Source organism: Lycorma delicatula, chromosome 3 (genome assembly GCF_047948215.1).
Source record: "Lycorma delicatula isolate Av1 chromosome 3, ASM4794821v1, whole genome shotgun sequence".
NCBI lineage: Eukaryota > Metazoa > Arthropoda > Insecta > Hemiptera > Fulgoridae > Lycorma > Lycorma delicatula.
The window spans coordinates 216,003,697-216,022,226 of record NC_134457.1 but is presented as its reverse complement, the minus strand read 5'-3'; the positions used below and the strand labels follow the sequence as shown (position 1 = coordinate 216,022,226).

At 31.9% G+C, this 18,530-nt stretch overlaps 1 protein-coding gene and 1 non-coding gene across 2 annotated transcripts in view; both read left to right on the top strand.

Annotated features, from left to right (window-relative positions):
* The window catches only part of LOC142321308 (uncharacterized), a 283,695-nt gene that overhangs the window by 116,205 nt on the left and 148,960 nt on the right, over positions 1 to 18,530 (top strand). The gene's annotated exons all lie outside the window — the stretch shown is intronic.
* On the top strand, positions 14,106 to 14,177 carry TRNAE-CUC (transfer RNA glutamic acid (anticodon CUC)). The gene has a single exon. It is a non-coding gene; the product is annotated as a tRNA-Glu (tRNA).

Below are 18,530 nucleotides of genomic sequence, written 5' to 3'. Positions count from 1 at the left end.
GCCGAATCTGGAAACGATCCGTCCCGGAAACAAGTTACGGAGAACAGCCATCGTTGCCCTCGCTGTGTGCGCTGTACTCCATCCTGCTGGAATAACACATTTTGAAAATCGATTCCCCGGTTTCGTAACTCGGGGATGAAAAACGTATTCAACATCGCAATGTAACGATCAGCTTTTACAGTTACGGCAGCGTCATTTTCTTCAAAAAGATAAGGTCCAATAACACCGACCTTTCCTATTGCGCACTAGACAGTCACCTTTGGGCTATGAAGTGGACTCTCCTGAAGCCGATGTGGGTTTCTTTCTGCCCGATACCGGCAATTCTGTTTGTTGACGAAGCCATTTAGATGAAAATGGGCTTCGTCACTCATTAACGATAACATAAGTATTTGTCGACAAAATTGTAATCGCTGCGTCTTACCGTACTTGTGCTGATTTAAAGCGCTGCTGAATGCCTCTGAATAGAGCGGTGTGGACTTCTGACAATGGCTTCCCTTACTCGTTCAATGTTCTCCGGAGTGCTAGCGGTTCGACGGGGTTTTTTCTTCAATATTGAATCGCTTGTTCGAAGGTTGTTTACCCGTCGCAATATTGTGTTACGAGAAGGGACACTTGCATTACGATGGATATTAAACTGACGGCGGAAATCTCGCTGAACAGCAAGTTCATTTCGCACAAAACTGTCATACGCGTACAGGCGTTGGTCTAGCGTCCACGGCTCCATCTCGACGACTAAAACGTAAATGCTATGAACAAAGGAAACATCAGACACCAGCCACGTGCCCCTCCCACCACGAACGCCCGAGTGCAACCCACTTCAAAAACATCCGTTTCCCGTGAATGACTCTGTATATGTATTGTACATATTTTTATTTACCGTTTTGAGAATATTACATAAAGAATGTGTGGTAATTCTGCCGAATATCTTTATGTATATATTTTTTTTTGAATGGCCGAACATTAAAAAATGGAAAAAAGAGAGGTAAATTTTGTTTTTCCATGATTGTGTGTATGTATGTGTGTGTGTGTGTGCGTGATAAAGGAACCATGGGAGTGAAAAGAAGGAAGGTGGGTCGGAAAGAGGCGTGGCATTTTATTTGAGTTAATATTTTGGGATTAGCTAGATCATAATCTTTAAAATTATCACGGTTACTTCTATGTATTTGGGCAATGATACCGAATAAATGGGATTCAGGAGTAATTTCTCTGCTGCGGCTGGACTTAATGAAAAATTTAAATCTTACAAGTTTTAACTACCAATTTTGTTGCTAGATGTGAGCGGTCGCAAGCAGTGAAGTTAACCGTTATTCATGCGAACCGTCTGCTTTTTACAGTTTACTAATAATATAAATTATTATTTGTTACCTTTAATTCCATTAGCGAAGGGAAAGGAAAAAGCACAAAATTGTCAGACTACATTAAGTTTGTCGATCGATTTGAACAAATGAGATGTCATTTTGTTTACAATACGAAAGGCTTAACATTTTGTTTAGTAAAACATTATTCGATGACTTATATTTACGGATTAAAAGATTTTTTTATGGCGTTTTGAAATTTTTGAATATATTCATTTTTACTCCCTTGTACGAACTAAAGGAAGTATTGGGTTCGCGAAAAATTTCGGTTTTCTAATTTCAAAGGAAATATCCATTTCGACCATCCCTGAATCCATTTTGCCTATTTTCGGCGTCTGCCAAAACTAGTCAAAATGAACGCAGGATCTATTGCAGTTTCGGCGGCATTATAATTTTGTAACAGTATCTTTTGTTTAAAATTAAATTCTTATAAAATATTCTTGAATTAAAGATTTACGGCTGAAAGTAGTCGATAAATTACGAATAAGAACTAACTTTTGCATTTCATTCGTTTGCACTACTCGTAACGCTAAGTATTGAACGCGTTTATAACCGGTAATATATTAATCGAAATTGAACAAACCTTATTTTATTTTAAACTACCTGACCCGGCAATGCTTCGCTATTACTAAATTTGAGTATACATATATATATATATATATGTTACATACGTATTTTAATCTATTATATATATATATATATATATATATATATATATATATAATAGATTAAATTAATACAGTTGAAAGTTTGATAAAACATTAAAAACTGAACATTACGGGACTTAACAAAGTCCCGTTCACTTTTATCCTATTTCCCTTTTTCCCTGTTCCCTATTTCTTTCCCTTTTTCCCTGTTCCCTATTTCTTTTCCAATACCCCCTTTCCATTTCCCTTTTTTCATTTTCCCCTACCCCTTAATCCCTTTTCCTCCTTGCCCTTTTTCCCATTTTCCCGCGCGTAAATCGATCCAGTAGTTTTTCAGTCTACAGCGGACACACATATGAACATTGCCTTTTTTATATATATATATATATATATATATATATATATATATATATAGAAGAAGAAGGTCTGTATGTATATTTGTTTGTTTGCTTCGAAAATATCTCGACACTGGCGCCACCTTGCGGGTATAGTTTTTGCAATAATATTTCTTTTCATGTAATTAGTATATACGAGGCGTATTTTAAAAGTACCGTTTTGAAATTCCGCCGCTGCTACGCTGCGGTCGGCATTACACACATGCCCACTGTGTATCCGCATCTGTTGGCAAGCCACAGACGCCATTACGGAAATATTCGACTCTGTTTACATTTGTTTATGGGTATTTAAATTGCCTCTCCTGATCGATAATCCCGCCGATTGTGAAATACGTTGTGTAATTCGCTTTCTTATTGCTAAAGGCGTGAAAGCGGCTGAAATTCATCTTCAGATCGCTGAAGTGTGTAGAGAAAACATTATGAGCGATGGAATGGTGTACGAGCTTTTAAAGATAGCCGCCAGAATGTTCATGCTGAGGAACGGAATGGACGACCTTCTGTCGTTACTGAAGAATTGGTACACAAAAGTTAACGAAAAAGCGAGAGAGAGCAGACGTTTTACGATTTCTTCGCTATCTGAAGAGCCCTCAAGTTTCAAGAAGTGTCTATGAAATTGTGACCGATCGCTTAAATTATCGAAAATTGTGATCGTGTTGCACACGGTCAAAATGTATGTTTTTGCTAAAATATTAAGCCGTTTATTCTGAACAAAGTGACATTTTATGTTTTAACATCGGTTAACAAATAGCCGAGTTATGGCAGAAAATTGATGTAATTTTGTTTCAGTTTTCATGTCCTCCACTTTATGTTCAATTCGATTAAATATTAATTGTTTTTATTCTAGTATTGTAAATTAGTATCAGATTAAGTAATAATTGACTCACAATAAGATTTAATATTAAATAATAATAATAATAAAACAATCGATATTAATTTTTCACTTTTGAATAATTTTATACAGCGACTATTTCTGTTGATCACGTTAACAGTGTAAAAATGAAACTTCTTTCAACAAGAATGGTGTTGAAAACTATCACAACCAGCGTGTCTGGAGGGACAAAAATCTTCATGGTATCTTCCAAAGTAGCCGTCAACAAAGATTTTCTCTGAACGTATGGACAGACAATTTTAATGACTATCAATTAACAATTTTATTCAACTCAACATTGAGAATCTTCAACAAAAAATCCAAAATGAATTTCAAGAAATTAGGAATACTCCCGGAATGGAACGGTTAAGACAATATCTCAAAAAAAGACTGGAGACTTGTGTAATTTCTAATGGTGGACACTGAACATCTCTTGATAAGTTTAACGTTAAGTTTTAACGATACACCTAATGTTCTACAATAATTAACGTAAAATTATCACAGGTAGTTTTTTATTGTTTTAATTATTAGGTCTATTGTCGTGAGAAAATTATTTCTTAATTTGATACTAATTTACAATACTGGAATTAACAATAAATAAAAACAATCAATATTTAATCGAATTGAATGTAAAGAGGAGGACATGAAAACAAACACAAAATTACATCAATTTTTTGCCATAATTCGGCTATTTGTTAACCGATTTAAAAAAATAAAATGTCGTGTTGTTCAAAATAAAAGACTTAATATTTAAGCAAGTAATATTAATTTTGATAAAACTAATATTTACAGAGATATAATGGATTGAAAAATAAACATGGCCGCTATTTTCTTATTTGCGAAAGTATTTAATTCCTGATATTTTGCTAATTTTAAAACTTTATTACTAAGACGCATACCAAATAATAATGTGATTTGTCTATCCGAACTTGAGATATAAATTTTTGTATAAAAATAACAAAATGGCGGACAGTGGGAGAACGAAGGAGAAATTGCCGTTTTTCCTAAGGATACTTTTTGTTTAATTTTACAAGTAGAAATCGAAAAAGTATAGCCAGACCACCATTTTAGAAACACTCACTACATACAGAGTGTTATATATATATATATATATATATATATATATATATATATATATATATATATATGACATATTTCTTTTACTCGATTTTAATTAATTTGAAATTTTGGTACATCGTTTATTTACATTTTAATTTTACTTAAGTCGATATTATTCTGGAGGTGAAATTCGTACGCAGAGCCAAATGACGTTCCTTCACAGGTAAGGTACATATGTGATGAATTGAAATTTAGAAAAAAGTTAAATTATATTTTCGTTTTTGTTTCGCTAGGTAGGATTATTTGATGAGGAGATATCGTACTAGATTAATAAAATTATCCGGCGGCAGTTATTTGCGTTTGCTTTTGAGCCCCTTCTTCATTCTCGTTCAGCCTCTTGAGGTATTCAACAATTTTCCAGCCGAATTTGAATTTAGAGTGTGTAAGAGTGTCTTCCTTGCGCTAGAATTTTTTTAAAAATTGTGTGTTGCTTTTTGACGACGCTTTTTAATAGAATAGCACCCGAGTAATATTACACGTTAAAGAATGTCGGAAATGTTGTTTATTGTTTTTAAAGCCCCGAACAGGAATCCCGACATCAGAAACCGTGTGTTTTTTATAGTAGTTTTTTCTTATTCTTTCAATTGATATGTTGACTGATGTATGGTAATTTACTCTAGTACGATGCAGATTTGTGTTTATCCTTATTCAGGAATCGGTGTTAATTAGAATTATTTTTATATATATATTCATATGTAATTGTATTTATACTCGTATATTATTATTTTTATTATTATACATACAGTTAAATTGTATGTAAATACATACGTATTGTTTGAACATATTATATATTTGCTATTTATATTAAAATTAGATAATATGTAATAAAAAAACAAACATAACCGTAAAAAACTAACCGAAATTAAACCTAATACTTTTTCAATACTGCTTTAAATAAGTTTTAAATTCTCCGCGAAATTAAAAATGCCGGCGAAGATTTGACTACCGAGGGTTTCGTCCTCGACAGACTACTTACGAGGAAAATTTACTGGAACGTTAAATTTTGTAAGTACCCGAATAATTTATGTAAATAAAATTATTTTACTGTTGTAAACTTTTGAGATGCGGATCCATGAAGTCCTTATCTTTTTCCCTTTGACCGATCGTGATCAAAATAAAACGACGGCATCTTTGCCGCATTTACGGAAATCATCGTGCCAAATTTCATCCAAATCGGTCCGACATACATTTCTTGACATCCGTACAAGATATGCAAGTATGAAACGTCAAGATATGAAAAAAAACCCTGACCTGAGAAATTTGAGTCTTATTAACATACTTAATATAACAAACAGAATAGCTGGGAAAGTAAAATCTACTAACAATTTGTAACCTTTAATTTCGGATCGATTTGAAATATTCAAAATTCGGAGACTAATTGAAAAATTACAATTTGTGCGGTTTTAACTTATTTTAATTTATTTTGCAATTAATTACTTTTCTTATTTAAAATCTTAGTAAGCTTAAAAAATACTTTATCTTCTAAAAAAAAAAGTCGCTTGTAAGAAAATTCGATGGTCGGTAAATGGATAAAATAGAACAATGAATGGGGGAAAAATGAGATCGAGACTACTGCTGATCGTTAGGTAAGGTTCTCTATTCACGCTGAGGAACTTGCACTTGCGTATGTATTGGGTAAATGACACCCTCCTTTGGGTTATTGCATCGTTGATAGGTGACTTGGAATGTGTAATTTATTCTTGTGATAGGTGTATTTGTATGTTTATTGTATGTTTAATATTAAACTGTAATCCATATTTGTTTGTGCCGCTGGTTGTAATCTTTCAAACCGGTCTTGATGCACATGTGTCGGGCTGAGCCTGCATGGTGTATACCTTGGTGACATAACACTTCCCACCGAATTGTTGTGTCGATAAGAAGTGATTGCTACAAGTTGTAATTTGTTGTTGATAGTGTACTAGTATTTTAATATTGTGTTTTTTGATCTGGATTGTATATGTTTGTGTTTTTTTGGCAAAGGTGCCATCTTTCTTTGTGTGTATAGCAGTCGATCAGACACTACCTCCTGCCAGGATGGTGTTTTAGCTATAGCGAAAATGCTGATACATATATACTAGGGGGGAAAAAAAGGGTGAAAAATATATGGGAACCTGAGTTTGAAACAAGGAACCATGTTGGGTCAGGGGGCAGCCTCATTGCTGAGGGCGCCAGGGTCCAAACCACAAGGAAGGGTGGCTTGGGTTGGGGCGTGCTGATGACGCAATGAGGACCCCAAGGTATGCAGAGCAGGCGCGCTGGACGGGGGTATATGTGGGGAGCATTACCCAGACCCTGAGTGGGTGTAGGTACAGGAAGGGCAGTCCTCTTGGGGAGGGACACCCTGGCCTTCCAGAAGCGAAAGATCAGGGAGTTCTGATGACCCAGGAGGGATCCTGATGGGGGGGCCAGTAAGCTAGGGTGGGCTTATTCGCCACCACAGCTCACGGGTGTGACTGAGATAACGTCTATTAGGCGAATGCCAGTCGCCCCTTGTGAATTTAAAAATGTTATATAAAAAATAAGAAAAAAAAGGTAAAGTTCTCTGGAATGCAAAAGTACGTATTATTTTTACCATACGTTTTCCAATTAATTTTCACGTTAAAATACTTTGAATATAAAATGAAATGAAGATGAATATAAAATGAAATGAAATGTGTATCATTATGCTACAAATATCCGGTACTAGGAAATATTCACAGCAGAATCGTGAGAAATATATTTTTAAATCATCCATGTAGGAAATCCAGTTCTTTTTTCTTTAGAAGATCTTTCACTTAGTTATTTGAAAAAGCTTATGATAGGATCACCTGTCATAAGGTGGTGTCATGATGTGGTATTTTTATATGAACATTAGGAAACGCTCTATAAAAAATAAAAAAATAATTTAAATCGGCTGCTTGTTACCATTGAACATGCATTACACAAAAAATAATATGTATCGAATAGAAAACCTCTTCCTTTTATTGAAGTCTATCAAAAACCAATGATTCTGTTTATAAAGTCAAATGGATAGAAAAGTAATTACATTTTAGTTTATATCATTTTCCTTTTACGATTCCAATTCAGTTGTAAAGTATAAGTAGGCATACAAGTGTGTTGTATACCAACTAAAGTCAGTTTATATACCTTTTTGTACCAGTTTTATATTAGTAAATGTATCACATATTTTTATATCTACTAATAACAATAATAGTAATAATAATTGTTCAACGATCAAATTGCATATGTATTTTTGCTTTTTACATATTTTTTTGGGCCTTGTTCTTTTGAGTTAACGTTCAATCTGTTATTTTATTTCAATACCTGTTTAGACCAGTTCACTCTTTTTCTCCCCATGTTTTTTTTTTTTTATTGCAGTATAAGAATTTACATACTATTAAACATATTTATCGATAATAAAATGATTTTTTCGATTTGAGAGGTTGGTTAATTTGTAATTGATGTGTTCAAAGTAAAAGTTGTAAGCGATATCAGAGTAAAAATGGAAGGTGTGTAATACATATCATGTAGGATATCAGTTATAGTAAATATGATTTTAGGAAATTAGCATAAAATAAAAGAAATATAAAGGTTCAAAAAGTCAAAAAGGATTTTTTTAAATGCTATTACACATTTAAAAGAATAAGCTTAAAGGATAAACTTAAAAAATATTTGATAACAGTTGTTTTCTAGTGCACTTTCATAGATATTTCCCTTTGGATTTGTAAAACTCATGTAAAATACAGTAGAATACTTTTATCCGTTTAATTTAATAGTACTGGAGTTTCATTTTACTTCTTAAATGAAACATGTATAAATGCGAAAAAAAACAATCAAACCACTTAATCTGATATACAATTCTGACGGTTGGCAAATAGAACACCATTTCGTTTAAAGTTGTTCAATACTGCATATTAAGTAACAATAAATTATAAATTGGTTAATCTGAATTATCAATTTGAGTAGTAATTATCATCCCGGTTTTTGAACCATCTTACTTTAGTGACCACCTAGGTAATATAGAAGGTAGCTTGCCCATCTGATACACTAAAGGTGTCCAACTTTTGATTCTCAACTGTAGTCATTAATGCCCTTAGTACAATACTGAATTTATTTACTAGTTATAATAAAAAAAATAAACAGTGCATGCTGCTTTGTAACATCATTACGTCATTGCATTCTACTCCTATCAAATTATATATATATATATGTTAATTAACATACATATATAATAATACATATTTAATAATTCTAAAAACCATTGTAATTATTTTTTTGAGTGTATTAATTTAAAATTAGAAATTGTTAAATTAAATTATTAATTTATAAAATGGCAGACCTGTTTATAACGCTTTTATATTCAATATCCCATTATATACAACATATGATGCGAAACTTTCCATTACATTCATTAAGAGATTTATTATATTACAAAATATTGGGAAAAAACAAAAATTCTGAACCATACTGATAGATCAGTAGCTGGCTTTTTAATTATCAAACTTCTGGTATTTCGGAAATTATTTAAATACAGATAACATGTAGTCCAAAAGATAGTCATTATTACTTCAATATGGCCCGTTGGAATAGTCGCTTTAATATTGGAGGGACAGATAGAAGAAAAAAATTGTGTAGGCAGGCAATGTTTGGAATACATAAAACAAATTGTTAGGGATGTAGGATGTAGGGGGTATACAGAAATGAAACTACTAGCACTAGATAGGGAATCTTGGAGAGCTGCATCAAACCAGTCAAATGACTGAAAACAAAAAAACAAAAAAAATGCCCTGTTGAATTGAAGCGTTGTATACAGAGGGTCTGGGGAGGTGTTTGTCAAACTTTAAGGGATTGATTCCAGGACCCAGACACCCGGGTTGATTTTTTTTTAGAGTAAAACTTTTATGTAGCCAGTCTTTGTGGTGAATGAAATTAAGATATTTCTTGTATAGCTGAATACCACCTGCAATTTGGTAGGCTTGATATGTTTTTTTTTTTTTTTTTGGAACTATTCCAGGATGCCTTATTATGTGGCCTATAAGTCTGTCTCTTCTTTTAACTATATTTTTCCAAATGCTTCTTTCTTCTTCTATTTGCTTCAATACCGCTTCATTTGTCACTTTATCCACCCATCTGATTTTTAACATTCTCCTATAACACCTCATTTCAAAAGCTTCTAATCTTTTCTTTTCAGATACTCCGATCGTCCAAGCTTTACTTCCATATAAAGCGACACTCCAAACATATACTTTCAAAAATTTTTTCCTGACATTTAAATTAATTTTTGATGTAAAGAAATTATATTTCTTACTGAAGGCTCGTTTCGCTTGTGCTATTCGTCATTTTATATCGCTCCTGCTTCGTCCATCTTTAGTAATTCTACTTCCCAAACAAAATTCTTCTACCTCCATAATCTTTTCTCCTCCTATTTTCACATTCATTGGTCCATCTTTGTTATTTGTAATACATTGATATGCTTGATATGCTAATATGTAATGTCAGATAAGGAAACACTTTCCTACTTGCTCTGTCTAGCAAGCTTGGTAGGAGTTGCTTATTATTCTTGGGAAAACTTTGGCGACATAATTTTCTGAAGTTGTCATGTCGGATCATGTGCAACCGAATACCAGTAATGTAATCTAGCCGATATAATAATGGATATATATGATACCATTATTATAATGGTTATACATTATAAGTATAATGTATATATATATATATATATATATATATATATATACCATTATACTAATGTAATACTTTCACTTGCATCTAGCTTGAGATAGGAATATCATTTCTCAGGATGGGAACAATTATTGATAAACAATTTTCTATTAAAGCTTAAATACATTCTATAACTAATAAATTGAAAGTACGTAACCATATTACATACTTGGTCTGTTTAAGCAGACCAGTACTAGAAGTTTACTGAAATCATACATGATTGCTTCAATGTTATTAAAAAAAATTGGTAAAGAGTTCCTCTGGCTACTGAGAGCTTCATCTTTGACAGAATACTACTAGAAAGAAAATTACTGGAACATTAAAGTATAAAATATGCAAGTAAATTATATAAAAAATATTATTCTACTCTTTGAGTGAAATTTTGAGATGTGGGACTCATTGAGATTGTATCTCTCCACCTCATTGAACAATCTTAACCAAAATTAAATTACATAAATGACCCATATTCAGAAGTCATCGTATAAAATTTCATAAAACTCTGTTTACCTGCTCTGAAGATTTCATGCGAAATAACTGACACAAAAAAATTAGGCTTATTAACCCCCCTTAATGAAATTGCCTAAATACATAACCAAAAATATATATACTAATGTAAGAAATCATCTATTAAGTACAGTATAAGAATATGACTACAAGTCTAGAAGTGACAAAAAAGAATATAGACATGTACAAACATGATCTAGTGTAGCACACATTCATCAGAACGATGCCAGCTGTGGATAGTGAACCAGTAAACATGTCATTGTGAGTGCTTTGTGTGTCTGAATTATTGTGTATTGAATATTTAAAACTTTATTTCTTTTAATTAGTCATTAGTTACAAAATGCCTAGAGTTTGTTTAAATCATCCTAACAATTTTTGTTATGTACGTGGTGAAGTGACGCCCAAGTTTTAAAAAGCAAAACCTTAATCCACTAGAAAAAAGTGTTATGAACTTTATTTTGGTTGTAAAGTTGGAGACCAAACAAGGGCCTGAGCCCCACATATCTCTTGTTTGTCGTGTTCTAGGCTTCTCACTGCATGGAAAAATGGCACATGCCATATGCCATTTGCTATCCCTATGATTTGGAGGGAACCCAAAGATCACTTTTGTGACTGTTATTTCTTCTTAACAAAGGGATTACGTCAAAATCAAAACATATAGTAATGTACCCTAACTTGTAATCTGCAATGAGACCAGTTCAACACTGCAAAGAATTGCCCATACCAAAGCCTCCAGAACAATAGATGAAGACAACTCAGAGTCTGATAGAAGTAAGGAAGAAAAGAAACAGATTCTGGTGATAGAACTTTTGAACAAAGCAGTTCATCTGAGCCTCATTTACTGATACAAGAAAATCTTAACAATCTCATATGAGATTTAAAGTTATCCAAAAAACAGTCTAAAACAGGCTAAAAGGATGAAATCTTCTTCAAAGGAATACAGAGATATTTTATCACAATCGTCATTCTGAATTTAAAGACTATTTATTTTTCTGAAGAAAATGGCTTAGTGTGTTTAATGACATTTGTTGTGTTATGAACATAACTTAACAGAATGGCGCCTCTTCATTGATTCCTCTAAAGTTAGTTTAAAAGCTGTTCTTCTGCACGATGGCAAAAAAATTCCATCAGTACTTGTGGCTCACTCTGCTAGTATGAAAGAAACATATGAAAACTTTATATTGGAAAAGCTTCAGTATGAATTTGAAGGTAATTGCTCTTATTCTTGGTCTGCAGCTTGGTTACACAAAGTGGTGTTGTTTTTTGCGTGTATAAGGCAATAGGGACAGAAAAACATCATTTCATTAGAAAAGAACAGCGTAAATGTGAATCACTCATTCCTGAAGAACAGAAAAATGTGAAACATGACCCACTGTGTAAACCTAAAAATGTTACATATCAAACTAGGATTAATGAACTATTTCATGAAGGCTAAGGACAATACTCCTGATTTCATGTACTTAAAACAGAAGTTTCCTAAAATTAGTGATGTAAAATCACTAATAGTGATTTTGCTATTAGCGATTAGTGATCACTATTAGTGATGCATGATGAAAATTTGAGAAACTATTGAATCCGCTCGAGAAAGGAGCTTGGCAAGGATTCAAAAATGTTACTTAGTGTTTTTTGGGAAATTGAAAGGCGGAAAATTACTGTGGAAAATCATTGTCAACGATTTTATAACATCTTATAAAAATTTGGGTTGTAATATGTCCTTAAATGTACACTTACTGCACTCGCACCTAGACTTCTTGCCAGAAAATCGTGACGCAGTAAGCGATGAGCATGGGGAATGTTTTCTTCAGGAGATTTCAGCTACGGAAAGGAGATATCAAGATAATTGGAACCTTAATATACTGGCCGAATATTGTTGGACCATCAAGAGAGATGTTCCACAGGCAAAACAATATAGCAGAAAATTGTCATTTCTTACTTTCTAGGCGAGTCAAATGTTTGATTATTGTGTAGAATGCAGAAGTATTAAAATTTTTGAAATTATAAATGCCTGTCTCTTGGAAACCTTGCATGATTGGTAAAACCGATATCATATTTGAATTCAGGAGAAAAAATATTATCAGAATCACATATTTTTCTTACCGAGACAAAAAAATATCATTTTTGTTCCCCAGTGTTATTTATAATATTAATTTTTTTCATTTAATAATTTTGTTTTTATCCTATTTAATTACTTTCAGCAAAGATAACTCTGCTTCATCAGAAGTTTTTTATTTTTAATATAAATTTAATTAAACTTACTTTAAAATATTAAAACTGCAGAGGTGTACTTGTATTTTTACTATTTAAGAGTATCTGATGTAAAATTAACTATTCTACTATAATTAAAATTTGTTTTAGTAGATAAGCAAACTTGTTTTTTTGTATCATATTTAAATAAAATGTTTTCCTAATCCAAATACCATTTTCAAATTTAACTTTTTCATTAATTATTTTTATTTTGCCTTTTTTAAGAGTATAGGATTTAGTTTTCTTGTTACTGATTTATAATATTGAAATATTTTCTTTAATTAAAAATATTTATTGATTTTCTCTAACATGATAAGTTTATTTTGTTTATTTCTATATGCCTCTAAATGTACAGTAAGCGTTATATAAAAATTCTGTTTGTCATTCTGATGCAAAATATTTCACAATTTGCTTTTCGCACTCCATATTTCATAAACTTCTACTGTATTATAAATATTAAACTTTTTATTAATTATTTTATCTTATTTGTTAATGTCTGTTTTAAAAGTAATTTAAATCTGTGCTAAGTATTTCAAATATTTATGTGTTATAATTAACAGAATATAAAATTTATTTTTTTATATCTTTTAATGTAATAAATTTGTTTTCCACGTTATGGTAACAAAAACAATATTTTCATTATCCAAAAACAGATTGTAATATCAATACAGTAATTTTATATTGTTGACTGAGATAGGAATTATATTTCTCTGTAATATTAATGTTTTGAATTGAATTTTATAAAAGCAAAACAGAATTATGTGGAACGGAGGTTTTAATGAAAGTACTTAATGTGAATAAAAACTAGGCGGTAATTGGGAAAAATTAATTTTGTTAATAACTTTATCCTGTTGCTATAATTTTATGCAGTTTGCCGTTGTATATATATATATTTTATTTTGAATTAATAATCACTGCTGTTTTTTCATTTATTTTTGTGTCAACTACGGCCATTATCATAGAAGCTTTCGTTTATCTGGTTGAATTGAGTACAGAACAATATAAATGGGACTGTTAATACTTCTAACTAATGAGAGTTCTTTCAATCCTTCATAGAGTGCACTGCTGTCTAAAAAAAGTTCTTATATATTTTATCGTACGTATATACATGCGTGTCACTAAATACAATACAATTTAATTTTAACAGAATAAAATTAATAAGGTTTTTTAGAATAATTTGATTTGCGTATTCAACTTTGAACGACAGTTAAGTTTTATTGTCTTGTGGAGGATGAGTATGTAAATAAAATAATTTTGCTCCATTCTATCGAGCTCCGGTATGGTCTAGTGGCTAGGATACCTGGCTCTCACCCAGGAGGCTCGGGTTCGATTCCCGGTACCGGAATTTTTTTTTAACTGTACTTTAATTTTAATTTCTGCTTTGTATTATTAGTACATGTTAATTTTTAACAAATTTGTCTTTTATTTTATGGATGTTATTCAATTTGGCTACCTATAATACCGTTTTGGTTAAAATTAAACGTTTAGTGTATACTAATTATTTTTTTTAACCTTTGTTTGTGTTTTGATTGTTTTTATGCTTTTGCAATAATATGCCTATGAAAAGATATAATTTATTGGTGAAACAAATTCCGTAGTTTTTTATGAAATAAACCTTGTCAATGCAAAAAATGAAATATGAAGCCTGTGTTTGAAATTACTTATCAAATCGGTGGGAGTCGTAAAATTTGGAGTCATGTCTAATTTAAAATTTATTATTTCTTAATTAATTATGTGCAATATCCATAATATAATAATCGGTACTTTTTTCAGCTGTTAATTAAACAAAATACGCAGATTTTATTATTTAAAATTTTTTACATAAACTTAGTCGTTTCTGACGAAAAAGATTTTCCTTCTGAATAGATATTCCGATGTATGTTTTTAATACGTTAGCTAAGTTTCAGCGTTATACGAAAGTTGAATTTAAGTTATTTCGTTATTTTGAAAAATAACGAAATAATAAATTATATTGTTTATCCACGTTACTAGATTTGTGATTTGCATCTATGACAATAAGGACAAACGTTTCTAGGAAGGACTTTCAAGCGCTTAAAACATTTAATTTATTAAGTCTCATTATAATTAAGTCTTGGAAAAATATAGGAGAACGATTTGGGAATGACGTTTAGTAAATTATTTACGTACTGGACAAAAAAATAATTTACAGTACGTAAATTATTTACGTACCGACGTACCGGTAATAATTTGTTATTTACGCAGTTTTTATTTTAAAACATTTTATCAATACACCTTATTTATTTTGTGACATTATTGACGACAATAAATAACCATTTTATTATATTTTGTGATATTAATGGTGTTTACATTTTATCAGATAAAAAAAACACCATTTTGTCATGACGATTTCTTAGTCAACAAGTTATAAATTTTGTTTACGCTTTACGACCGTAGAAACAATGCAAAAAGTGAATAAAACAATGCCGACTGAATTTCTGCATTATTAAAGGTTACTATTAAATAGTACATTTGTTTAAAATGCGTACTGTAATTAGTTACAAAATAAATAAACAACGATTCAAACGCGGAAACTTCTCGTAAAGTTTGTGGTCGTTCTTATTGCCTGGAAAAAAAGAATAGAATACTGTAACGGTCTGAAATAACGTATTCATAATTAGCGTTAGAGTAAATAATATATTTTAAATAGTATATATAATACGTTTTAGTCCGTGACGATCGGCAGTATAATTATTGAAATTATAAACTTTTAAACGAGCAAAAAGTAAGAGATAATTAACACATTTAAAAAAAAAAAAAAATCAGAATATATTTGTGATCTTCACAAGAAAAATATCATTACGCGCTAACAAAATCTTCAACCAAACACGCTGGTAATAACTTTCTTTGAAATAAAGTAAACAAACCAACATACTTGGCGTTTATAGACCTAGAAAAGGCATTCGATAACGTAGACTGGAATAAAATGTTCAGCATTTTAAAAAAATTAGGGTTCAAATACAGAGATAGAAGAACAATTGCTAACATGTACAGGAACCAAACAGCAACAGTAGCAATTGAAGAACATAAGAAAGAAGCCATAATAAGAAAGGGAGTCCGACAAGGATGTTCTCTATCTCCGTTACTTTTTAATCTTTACATGGAACTAGCAGTTAATGATGTTAAAGAACAATTTAGATTCGGAGTAACAGTACAAGGTGAAAAGATAAAGATGCTACGATTTGCTGATGATATAGTAATTCTAGCCGAGAATAAAAAGGATTTAGAAGAAACAATGAACGGCATAGATGAAGTCCTACGCAAGAACTATCGCATGAAAATAAACAAGAACAAAACAAAAGTAATGAAATGTAGTAGAAATAACAAAGATGGACCACTGAATGTGAAAATAGGAGGAGAAAAGATTATGGAGGTAGAAGAATTTTGTTATTTGGGAAGTAGAATTACTAAAGATGGACGAAGCAGGAGCGATATAAAATGCCGAATAGCACAAGCTAAACGAGCCTTCAGTAAGAAATATAAGTTGTTTACATCAAAAATTAATTTAAATGTCAGGAAAAGATTTTTGAAAGTGTATGTTTGGAGTGTCGCTTTATATGGAAGTGAAACTTGGACAATCGGAGTATCTGAGAAGAAAAGGTTAGAAGCTTTTGAAATGTGGTGCTATAGGAGAATGTTAAAAATCAGATGGGTGGATAAAGTGACAAATGAGGAGGTATTGCGGCAAATAGATGAAGAAAGAAGCATTTGGAAAAATATAGTTAAAAGAAGAGACAGACTTATAGGCCACATACTAAGGCATCCTGGAATAGTCGCTTTAATTTTGGAAGGACAGGTAGAAGGGAAAAATTGTGTAGGCAGGCCACGTTTGGAATATGTAAAACAAATTGTTAGGGATGTAGGATGTAGAGGGTATACTGAAATGAAACGACTAGCACTAGATAGGGAATCTTGGAGAGCTGCATCAAACCAGTCAAATGACTGAAGACAAAAAAAAAAAAAGAAATAAAGTAAACTCAACTGTTACGATTGTACAGGGTTCTACGTTGGTCGAATGCGATGCAGTTATACACAATAATGCGAAAAATACTTGAAAACCCTCTCTAGCTACATTTGTCAATGTTGTAAACGCAAATCTAGTAATATTGATAAAGCAATTTTGATATTGCATTCATATATATATAATAAAAATTAAAAAAAACCACTTTGAATGTTATAAATTATATAAATACATAAAAATACACGACAGTGCTATATTAAACGAAAACAGAACTAAAATCCACCTCACCTTTTAATTAATTTTAATTACATGTCTGCGTAAGTAAAAGAAAAACCGTCGTATGAGAACAGATGCAAAAGTCATTGAGAATTATCGCAAGGTCAACTGAAACGTTTTAAAATAAATTATTAAAAAGTTACATTTATAAAATTTGGTTTTGTTTATCATTTCAAAAGTTTTTAGTTTAAAGTATAATTAATTATTTAAGTAATTAATTTATAAACAGTTTTCTCTTTTCTTCCGATCTTTACATTTTCCAACGCTTTACAAAGATTCTACGTAATTGTTAACCTGAGTAACAATTCGTATAAATCCTTACAGTTATATTAATTTATATTGCTTTTTATTTCGTAATTTATTTTTAGCTTGTATATAAAGCTGAACTTTTTGTACGTTTGTTCTCGAATCACGCAAAAACCGATCGAATTTGCTTTCAAATTAGCAAGTTACATTCGTGTTATCCCAGGAGAGAATTTAAGTCATAGATCGAGACCCTGACCCCCCTTCGCGGTGAAGGCGTGATTTAAAGATATACATTAAAGAAAAAAAGATTTATCTTACTTCATTATTATATTTCTGTAGCCGTGGCAACAGAAATACTTTATGAATTTGTCTCGTCATAAGTGCAACACTTTTGACAAGAAAAGTCACCATAGTTATTACTATTCTGTCTTTTATAAGTTAGTTTCTCTTTCAGATTTTTATAAAGCCTGAATACTTCAATCGTTATTTATCAGTATTCTCACAATCACGGGGGTAACAAACACTGCGGAGGTTCTGGACCTCAGCAATGGACATATGGAGCAGACGGGAATAGCAAGCGAAGCGAGTTCTGCGGCCCTGGGCTATGCCCCGGATAGTCCCTTGGTCGGCTGAGGGGTTCGCCTGGGTTCGGGGGGTTTAGGGGGTCTGAGTTCCCTGGCTAAACGGACAGATAAGCGAAGCGAGCCCCGACCGGCGAGTATATATATATATATACACACGAGGTGCGATAATAAAGTAATGAGACTGATGTGAAAAAAATGTTGCTTACCGTTTTAGTCATGTTTAATGTTGTCTCCTTCAAAGTAGTTCCCTTCTGATTGCACACACTTATTCCGCGCTTTTGCCGTTGATGGTAACATTTCTGGAACTCATCTTTTGTAATATCCTCCAAGACCCTCGTCACAGCTTTTTGGAAATCTTGTGTTGTTTTTTCTATTTCCAAGAGTCAAAATGGCGGTCAAGGGACACCATTTTGACTCTTGGAAATAGAAAAAAGTCGCACGGAGCGATATCTGGTGAATAAGGTGGCTGTGGTACTACTGAAATTTGTTTTGAGATTAAAAATTGCTGTACTGTCAGAGCAGTATGGGATGGCTTATTATCGTGATGCAGAATCCAATTATCAGCAATGTCGGCACGGACACGAAGAACTCGTTTACGAAGTCTTTCTAAAAT